The following is a 10,097-nucleotide window of genomic DNA, read 5'->3' on the forward strand; positions in this document are numbered from 1 at the left end:
CATAGTGAACACAGATGAAAAGTAATCATTTAAAACCTCACTCCTGTTCCTATTTTCTATGTTTCTATAGGAGTAGGCCACTCGGCCCCTCGAGCCTGCTCCGCCATTCAACAAGATCATGGCTGATCTGATTGTAACCTCAACTCCATATTCCTGCCTTTACCCACTTGCTTATCAAGAATCTATCTACGTCTACCTTAAAAATATTTAAAGACTCTGTTTCCACTGCCTTTTGCAGAAGAGAGTTCCAAAGACTCACGACCCTCTGAGAGAAAATATTTCTGTTCATCTCTGTCTTAAATGGGCGACGCCTTATTTTTAAACAGTGACCCCTAGTTCTAGATTCTCCCAAAAGGGGAAACATCCTTTCCACATCCACCCTGTCAAGACCCATCAGGATCTTATATGTTTCAATCAAGTTGCCTCTTACTTTTCTAAACTCCAACTCAAGCCCAGTCCAATCTTTCCTCATAAGACAACCCGCCCATTCCAGGTATTAGTCTAGTAAACCTTCTCTGAACTGATTCCAATGCATGTACATCCTTGATTAAATAAGGAGACCAATACTGTACACAGTACTCCAGATGTGGTCTCACCAATGCCCTGTATAATTGAAACATAACCGCCCTACATTTGTATTCAATTCCCCTTGCAATAAACGGTAACATTCTAATGGCTTTCCTAATTACTTGTTGAACCTGCATACTAACCTTTTGCGATTCATGCACTAGGAGACCCAGATCTCTCTGCATCTCAGAGCTCCACAATCTCTCACCATTTAGATAATTTGTTTCTTTTTATTCTTTCTGCCAAAATGGACAATTTCACATACTCCATTTGCCAGATCTTTGCCCACTCACTTAACCTATCTATATCCCTTTGTAGCCTCCTTAAATCCTCTTCACAACTTACTTTCTTACCTATCTTTGTGACATCAGCAAATTTAGCGACTATACCTTCAGTCCCTTCATCGAAATCATTTATAGAAATTGTAAAAAGTTGAGGCTCCAGCACTAATCCCTGTGGCACACCACTCATTACATCTTGCCAACCAGAAAATGACCCATTTATGCCTACTCTCTGTTTCCTGTTAACTAGCCAATCTTCTATCTATGCCAATATGTTACCCCCTGTACACCATGAGCTTTCATTTTCCGCAATAACCTTTGATGTGACACCTTATCAAATGCCTTCTGGAAATCCAAGTACAACGCATCCACCAGTTCCCCTTTATCCACAGCACATGTTACTTCTTCAAAGAACTCCAATAAATTGGTTAAACATGATTTCCATTTCACAAAACCATGTTGATTCTGCCTGATTACCTTGAATTTTTCTAACATTTTACCTATGACAGATGTTAAGCTAACTGGCCTGTAGTTTCCTGCTTTCTGTCTCCCTTTTTGAGTAAAGAGTTACATTAGCTATTTTCCAATCGAATGGAACCTTCCCCAAATCTAGGGAATTTTGGAAAACTAAAATCAACGCATCAACTATCTCATTAGCCACTTCTTTTAGGACCCTAGGATGAAGTCCATCAGGACCTGGGGACTTGTCAGCCCGCAGCTCGAACAATTTTCTCCATACCACTTCCCTGGTGATTATATTATTCTCGAGTTCCTCCCTCCCTTCCATTTCCTGATTTACAGCCATTTCTGGGATGTTACTGGTATCCTCTATAGTGAAGACCAAAGCAAAATACCGATTCAATTGATCTGCCATCTCCTTAGTTTTCCTTATTAATTTCCCAGACTTAGTTCAGACTCAACTCATTTCTGTTTGTTGTATCTTGTCGTGCACAACATAACTTACCCATTTTCCTAGAAGGCATATACACTTCTAACTAATTCAACTGCTTCAGCTGTGTCATCAATGGCCTTCCCTCCAACGTAAGGTCCGAGTGGGGATGTTAGCTGATGATTGCACAGTGTTCAGTAAAATTCACAACTCCTCAGATGATGAAGCAATCCGTGCCTGCATGCAGCAAAACCAGGACACCATTCAGGCTTGGGCTGGTAAGTGGCAGGCAACATCTGTGCTACACAAGCGCCAGGCAATGACCATCTCCAACAAGAGAGAATCTAACCATCTCCCCTTGACGTTCAATGGCATTACCATCACTGAATTCCCCACCATCAACATCCTTGGGGATACCATTGACCAAAAATTTAATTGGACCAACCATATAAATATTGTGGTTATAAGAGCAGGTCACAGGCTGGGAATGCTGTGGTGAGTAACTTACCTTGTGACTCCCCAAAGACTGTCCACTATCCTCAAGGCACAATTCACGAGTATGATGGAATACTCTCTACTTGCCTGGATGAGTGGAGCTCCAATAACACTCAAGAAGCTTGACACCATCCAGGACAAAGCAGCTCGCTTGATTGGCACCCCATCTACTACCTTAAACATTCACTCCCTTCACCACCAACGCACCATGGCAACAGTGTGTACCTTGTACAAGGTGCACTGCAGCAATTCGCTCACATCCCATGACCAAATTAAAAAAAGTATGCAAACCACTTTGAGAGGTTTTTGAATGGTATGATATATTAATTCACAGAATCACAGATTCGTTAGTGCAGAAGGAGGCCATTCGGCCCATCGTGTCCGCACTGGCGTTCGAAAGAGCAATTTCCTCAGTTCCATTCCCCTGCCTTCTCCCCATAACCCTGCACATTCTTCCTTTTCATATAATTGTCTAATTCCCTTCTGAATGCTTCAATTGAACCTGCCTCCACCATGTCCTCAGGCAGCACATTTCAGACCTTAACCACTCGCTGCGTGTGAAGTTTTTCCTCATGTCACTTTTGCCTCTCTTACCAAATACTTTAAATCCTCTGCCCTCTCATTCTTGATCCTTTCACGAGTGGGAACAGTTTCTCTCCATCTACTCTGTCCAGACCCCTCATGATTTAGAATACCTCTATCAAATCACCTTTCAGCCTTCTCTTCTCCAAGGAAAACAGTCCTAACATCTCCAATCTATCTTCATAACTGAAATTCCTCATCCCTGGAACCATTCTCGTGAATCTTTTCTGTGCTTTCTCCAATACCTTCACGTCTTTCTGAAAGTGTGGCACCCAGAACAATACTCCAGCTGAGGCCGAACTAGTGTCTTATACAAGTTCAACATAATTTCCTTGCTCTTGTACTCTCTGCCCCTCTTAATAAAGCCCAGGACATGTATGCTTTATTGACTGCTCTCTGTACCTGTCCTGCCACCTTCACTGACTTATGCACAGATACACCCAGATCCCTCTGCTCCTGCATCCCCTTTAGAATTGAACCCTTTATTCTATATTGTCTCTCCATGTTCTTCCTACCAAATTGAATCACTTCACATTTCTCTGCATTGAACCTCCTCTGCCACCTGTCTGCCCATTTCACCAACTTGTCTATGTCCTTTTGAAGTTCTATACTATCCTCCTCACAGTTCACAATGCTTCCAAATTTTGTATCATCTGCAAACTTTGAAATTGTGCCCTGTACACCAAGGTCTCGGCCATTAATATATATATCAGGAAAAGCAAGGGTCCCAACACTGATCCCTGGGGCACTCCACTACAGACCTTCCTCTAGTCCGAAAAACATCCATTAACCACTACCCTTTGTTTCCTGTCACTCAGCCAATTTCGTATCCATGTTGCTACTGTCTCTTTTATTCCATGAGCCTTTAAAAATAATTGCCTGTCAATCATCTCTGCCCATTTCACTAACTTTGAAGTCTGCCATATTTATTCATCCCTTCCCATTCTTTTCCATTCAAGGTATTGACTCCTTCTGAAGTCTAATTCCAAAAACACTGGTAGCTCTTAAGCAACTCTCCTGAATAACTATACCTCATGTTTGAGCATTAAAATGAATGTTGGCAGACTTTCTGACAGTGGGAGGGCATCGTAGCCAAGCACAGAAATAACCTGATCCAAAATCCACAAAAGTATACTTACCAATATGAGTCATTGGATAGTGGTTAAGGTGAGAGCCCCTACCTTAGCTCATGGATACTGAGATTAATCATCATGTCCCAGCTATAGCCCCAACTGAAATCAGCTAACTCAGCACAGGCTGGGAGTTGAAGCTGAGAGTTCAGGATCTGTATGACTTACTCTGAATAGCCTTTTACCCAGTGGTGCATTAAGACCCCCATAATTTATTTGAAAAGGCATTTTATTAAAATGCAGTAATTTGCAGGGATGCTAAGATAATTTGAAACTTAAAAAGCTGTCATTGCTTAATATTTTAAATGGAAATTGCATGCATCTGTCAGGCTGTATTTCTGCAAATATAGGGTTAACAACTCTGCTCGGTTTGTGAAGTTATTTTTTGTTTGACAGTCATAACCTTGAGTTCATACCCTACAAGCCTCAATAAGAAAATGTGTGTATAATTTATTTCAGTGCTCCCTCAGCTCAGGCTTTGTGCTGAGCATTTATAACCATTTGGCTGGCTCGGATTGTTTTTTCTCTGTCTGTCTTGCTGTAGTAGTATGAGACACCTTCGTATGCAAAGCAGTGAGTTTATACCTGGAAATATTCATTTCCATACCTCATAAATAATTGTTCTTTGTGTGACCTGGCCTTGTTCTTTAAGGTTAATACTACCACTCTGTTTGTTACAGTGCAGAACTGGAACAAGGGAGCTGAGAAACTCATGTCTGAAAAACAGATGGTTTATTTTATCTACCATTGCCTGTAGAGGGCTTATGTTGAAACCACCTTCTTACCACCTGACATGCAAATACAAGCATACATCATCCTGCCCGCTCAACTTGTTTTCTCAGCCAATTAACCTAATAAAAACAAAATGCTGGCAATGTACAGCAGATCCATCAATGTTTCAAAGAGATTTAGTTTTGTTTTTGGTCAGCTGGGTTTTTGATGAGCATGTAAACTCATCACCATGTTTAAGTTTTTGAACTACCTGTACAATTTCTTGTTTGGCCAATGCTGAGTGCATATACTGTGTTCATAGGTACGCACCCTACTTACCTAAGTCGAGGGATCTTGAGCACAAGTTGATAGAGGTACATATATGCAGAGGTAATGCTGATGTTTAACTAGCTGAAACCATGCAGTTTACCAGCAGAAAGCAGTGAGAAGCTTCCCACTGCCCAACTAACTAGAACCACCTTACTGTTGGAGCACTGGCGTGCCCAATCACTGCCTCTTCTGTATATGACACCTTTCCAGTGACCCAGGATGCTCCCACCTGAAGATATTCTTCCCATGTCTTTATCTGGTCTTTATGCTTATTCATGTTATTCTAATTACTGCCTCTATATAAGGAGGATCCAGGGTTGTCAGGTGCTGAGAATGCAGCTGCAAAACTCATCTTTGCATGATAGATGGTTTATTTTATCTACTATAACCAATAGAAGGCCTAATTTGAAATCATTATTCCACTACACAATGAACCAGCATGTCTTGCTTTATGTAATGCTGCACTGAAGAAATCTGACCGATTACTGCCCCATCAATCCACTCTCAAACATCACCAAATGCTGACAAGTGACACGGACTCAGCAATAATGTATGTTATCTTGGTATTGTTCTTAATGAATACTTTGCGTCTGTCTTCACAAAAGAGGGGGACGATGCAGGTATTGCAGTTAAGAGGGGTGTGAAGTATTGGTTGTGATAAACATAGGGAGAGAGGAAGTATTAATGGGATTAGTATCCTTGAAAGTTGATAAATCACCATGGCTGGATGAAATGTAGCCTAGGCTGATAAAAGAAGCAAGAGAGGAAATAGCAGAAGGCCTGACCATCATTTTCCAGTCCTCACTGGATACAGGTGTGGTGCCAGAGGATTGGAGAATGCTAATGTTGTATCTCTGTTTAAAAAGGGAACAAAGGATAGACCGAATAATTACAGGCCAGTCAGTCTATCCTCAGAAGTGGGCAAATTACTAGGTAGCAGTACAGGCTATAAGCTGGTTAAGAAGGCATATGGAATCATTTCCTTTATTAGCTGAGGTGTAGAATATAAGAGCAGGGAGGTTATGCTGAAACTGTATAATTCATTGGTTAGGCCACAACTTGAGTACTGTGTGTACTTCTGGTCACCTCATTAAAGAAAGGACGTAATTGCACTAGAGAGGGTACAGAGGAGATTTATGAAGATGTTGCCAGGACTGGAAAATGAGGAAAGATTGGATAGGCTGGGGTTGTTCTTGATCTTCAAGTCGTCATTGTCGACAGGAGTAGTGCCGGAGGACTGGAGGATAGCAAATGTTGTCCCCTTGTTCAAGAAGGGGAGTAGAGACAGCCCTGGTAATTATAGACCTGTGATCCTTACTTCGGTTGTGGGTAAAATGTTGGAAAAGGTTATAAGAGACAGGATTTATAATCATCTTGAAAAGAATAAGTTCATTTGCGATAGTCAGCACGGTTTTGTGAAAGGTAGGTCGTGCCTCACAAACCTTATTGAGTTTTTCGAGAAGGTGACCAAACATGTGGATGAGGGTAAAGCCGTGGATGTGGTGTATATGGATTTCAGTAAGGCGTTTGATAAGGTTCCCCACGGTAGGCTATTGCAGAAAATACGCAAGTATGGGGTTGAAGGTGATTTAGAGCTTTGGATCAGAAATTGGCTAGCTGAAAGAAGACAGAGGGTGGTGGTTGATGGCAAATGTTCATCCTGGAGTTTAGTTACTAGTGGTGTACCGCAAGGTTCTGTTTTGGGGCCACTGCTGTTTGTCATTTTTATAAACGACCTGGATGAGGGTGTAGAAGGGTGGGTTAGTAAATTTGCGGATGACACGAAGGTCGGTGGAGTTGTGGATAGTGTCGAAGGGTGTTGTAGGGTACAGAGGGACATAGATAGGCTGCAGAGCTGGGCTGAGAGATGGCAAATGGAGTTTAATGCGGAGAAGTGTGAGGTGATTCACTTTGGAAGGAGTAACAGCAATGCAGAGTACTGGGCTAATGGGAAGATTCTTGGTAGTGTAGATGAGCAGAGAGATCTTGGTATCCAGGTACATAAATCCCTGAAAGTTGCTACCCAGGTTAATAGGGCTGTTAAGAAGGCATATGGTGTGTTAGCCTTTATTAGTAGGGGGATCGAGTTTCAGAGCCACGGGGTCATGATGCAGCTGTACAAAACTCTGGTGAGGCCGCACCTGGAGTATTGCGTGCAGTTCTGGTCACCGCATTATAGGAAGGATGTCGAAGCTTTGGAAAGGGTGCAGAGGAGATTTACTAGGATGTTGCCTGGTATGGAAGGAAGGTCTTACGAGGAAAGGCTGAGGGACTTGGGGTTGTTTTCGTTAGAGAGAAGGAGGAGGAGAGGTGACTTAATAGAGACATACAAGATAATCAGAGGGTTAGATAGGGTGGATAGTGAGAGTCTTTTTCCTCGGATGAGGATGGCAAACACGAGGGGACATAGCTTTAAGTTGAGGGGTGAAAGATATAGGACAGATGTCAGAGGTAGTTTCTTTACGCAGAGAGTAGTAGGGGCGTGGAACGCCCTGCCTGCAACAGTAGTAGACTCGCCAACTTTAAGGGCATTTAAGTGGTCATTGGATAGACATATGGATGTAAATGGAATAGTGTAGGTCAGATGATCGGCGCAACATCGAGGGCCGAAGGGCCTGTACTGCGCTGTAATATTCTAATTCTAATTCTCCTTGGAACAGAGAAGGCCGAGGGGAAATCTGATTGAAAGGTACAGATAGAGTGGAGGTGAAGGGCCTATTCACCTTAGTAGAGAGATCAGTGACTAGGGGGCATAGATTTAAAGTGATTGGTAGAAAAATTAGAGGGGTGATGAGGAAAAATCTTTTCACCCAGAGGGTGGTGGGGGTCCAGAACTCACTGCCTGAAAGAGTAGTTGAGGGAGAAACCCTCAACTCATTCAAAAGGAGTCTGGATATGCACCTTAAGTGCCGTAATCTGCAGGGCTATTGTCCAAATGCTGGACGGTGGGATTAGAATGGGTGAATCATTTTTCGACTGGCACAGACACGATGGGCCAAGTGGCCTCTCTCTGTACCTTAAACCTTCTATGATTCTATAATTCTATAACCTGCTCACCAATGCTCAGTTTGCATTCCATCAGGACCACTCAGCTCCAGACCACATTACCTCGTTAGACAAAAGAGCTGAATTCCATAGGTGAGGTGACAGTGACTACCCTTGACATCAAGGTAGCATTTGACCGAGTGTAGCATCAAGGAGCCATAGTAAAATTGAAGTCAATGGGAATCAGAGGGAGAACTTTCCATTGGCTAGAATCATACCTAGCACAAAGGAAGACAGTTGTGGTTGTTGGAAGCCAATCATCTCAGCTGCAGAACATCACTGCAGGAAGTTCCTTAGGGCAGTGTCCTAGGCCCAACCATCTTCAGCTACTTTATCAATGGCTTTCCCTCCATCAAAGGTGTCACTGATAATTTCCCAGTGATCAGCACTAGTTGCAACTCCTCAGATAATGAAGCAGTCCATGTTCACATGCACAAAGATTTGATCAGCATTCAGGCTTGGACTGGTAAGTAAGTGGCAGGTAACATTTGTGCCACATGATGCCAGGTAATGACCATCTCCAACAAGTCAGAATCTAACTACCTCCCCTTTACATTTAACGGGATTAGCATCACTGAATCCTCTAGAATCAACACTCTGGGGGTTATCATTGACCAGAAACCAAACTGGACCAGCCACAAAAGCAAGGTAGCTACAAGAGTAGGTCACAGGGTGGATATTCTGTGATGAATAACTCATCTCCTGACTCCTTAAACCCTTTCCACCATCTATAAGGCACAAGTCTAGGAGTGTGATGAAATACTCTCCACTTGTTGCGTGGATAAATGCAGCTCTAACCACACTCAAGAAGCTCAACACCATCCAGGACAAAGCATCCCACTTGGTCAGCACTCTATTCACAACCTTAAACATTCATTCCCTCCGTCACCAGTGCACAGTGGCAGCAATGTGTACCATTTACAAGATGTGCTGCAGCAACTGACTAAAGCTTCTTCAACAGTACCTTCCAAACCCATGACCACCACCATCTAGAAGAACAAGGGCACAGACACATGGGAACACCATCACCTGCAAGTTCCCCTCCACGTCACGTACCATCTTGTCTTGGAAATCTATCATTGTTCCTTTACTGTCGCTGGGTCAAAATCCTGGAACTCCCTCCCTAATGACACTAAGGGTGTATCTAAACCACACAGACTTCAGCAGTTCAAGAAGGTGGCTCACTACTACCTTCTCAAGGACAATTAGGGATGGTCAATAAATCCTGCCTTGCCAGCGACACCCACATCTCATGAATCAATAAAAAGGATGATCAACAGCCTGAAAAACCTGATTGGCCGCCCTTGGAGAAGATGCTATCAGTCATATTGTTAGGCACTGACTTACCTGAGAAGAACTGTGACTGAGTTTCTGGGGCTCTTAGAGACCTCAGTCTGTCAGTTGAGCAACTCCATGTTGGCAGATATTGACCTGATTTTCATACCTTAATTTTGAGTGCATCAGATAACTATGGATAAGGAAGGCCATTCAACTCATCTCAATTTGTTCATCCAGAGAGATCCTAATGTCCTTTTGTGAAGGGATGTTTGATGTCTGTTACATAGATCAGTTTTTTTTATGTAGATTTCTTTAAAGAATTATAGATTTGTCTGTTGTTAGGAGAAAGGTTAACCTTTTGATTGGTAATACCCAATTGTTCTTGAAATGATTCCAGTGTTTTTGCCCCAGTATTCTCATTATTCCATGTGTTGATCACCCTTGTGTGAAGAATTCTCTGATATCAGTCCTAAAATTACCTATTATTAATTTCAACTAATATCCCCTATTTCTACCCCTGCAGGGTAATTTAAAATAACTTTTTCTAAACCCTTAGCAATTGCACATCCTTCTATCAAATTACATTTCAGGTGCCTCCATTCCATGCTGAAAAGCCAAGTTTCTCCAAACTTTCCTCAAAACCCCATGACACTAATGACACCTCTTGGCTCTTTTCTACATAGACATTATTATGAGGGAGTCAGTAGGCTTTAGGATCATACCAGTAGATTCTAAACAAGTTGAAGTAATGCTCATATTTCAAAATTGGTGGCAAAGACGACAAGGGCT

The sequence above is a fragment of the Heterodontus francisci genome, chromosome 14 (genome assembly GCF_036365525.1).
Source record: "Heterodontus francisci isolate sHetFra1 chromosome 14, sHetFra1.hap1, whole genome shotgun sequence".
Classification (NCBI taxonomy): domain Eukaryota; kingdom Metazoa; phylum Chordata; class Chondrichthyes; order Heterodontiformes; family Heterodontidae; genus Heterodontus; species Heterodontus francisci.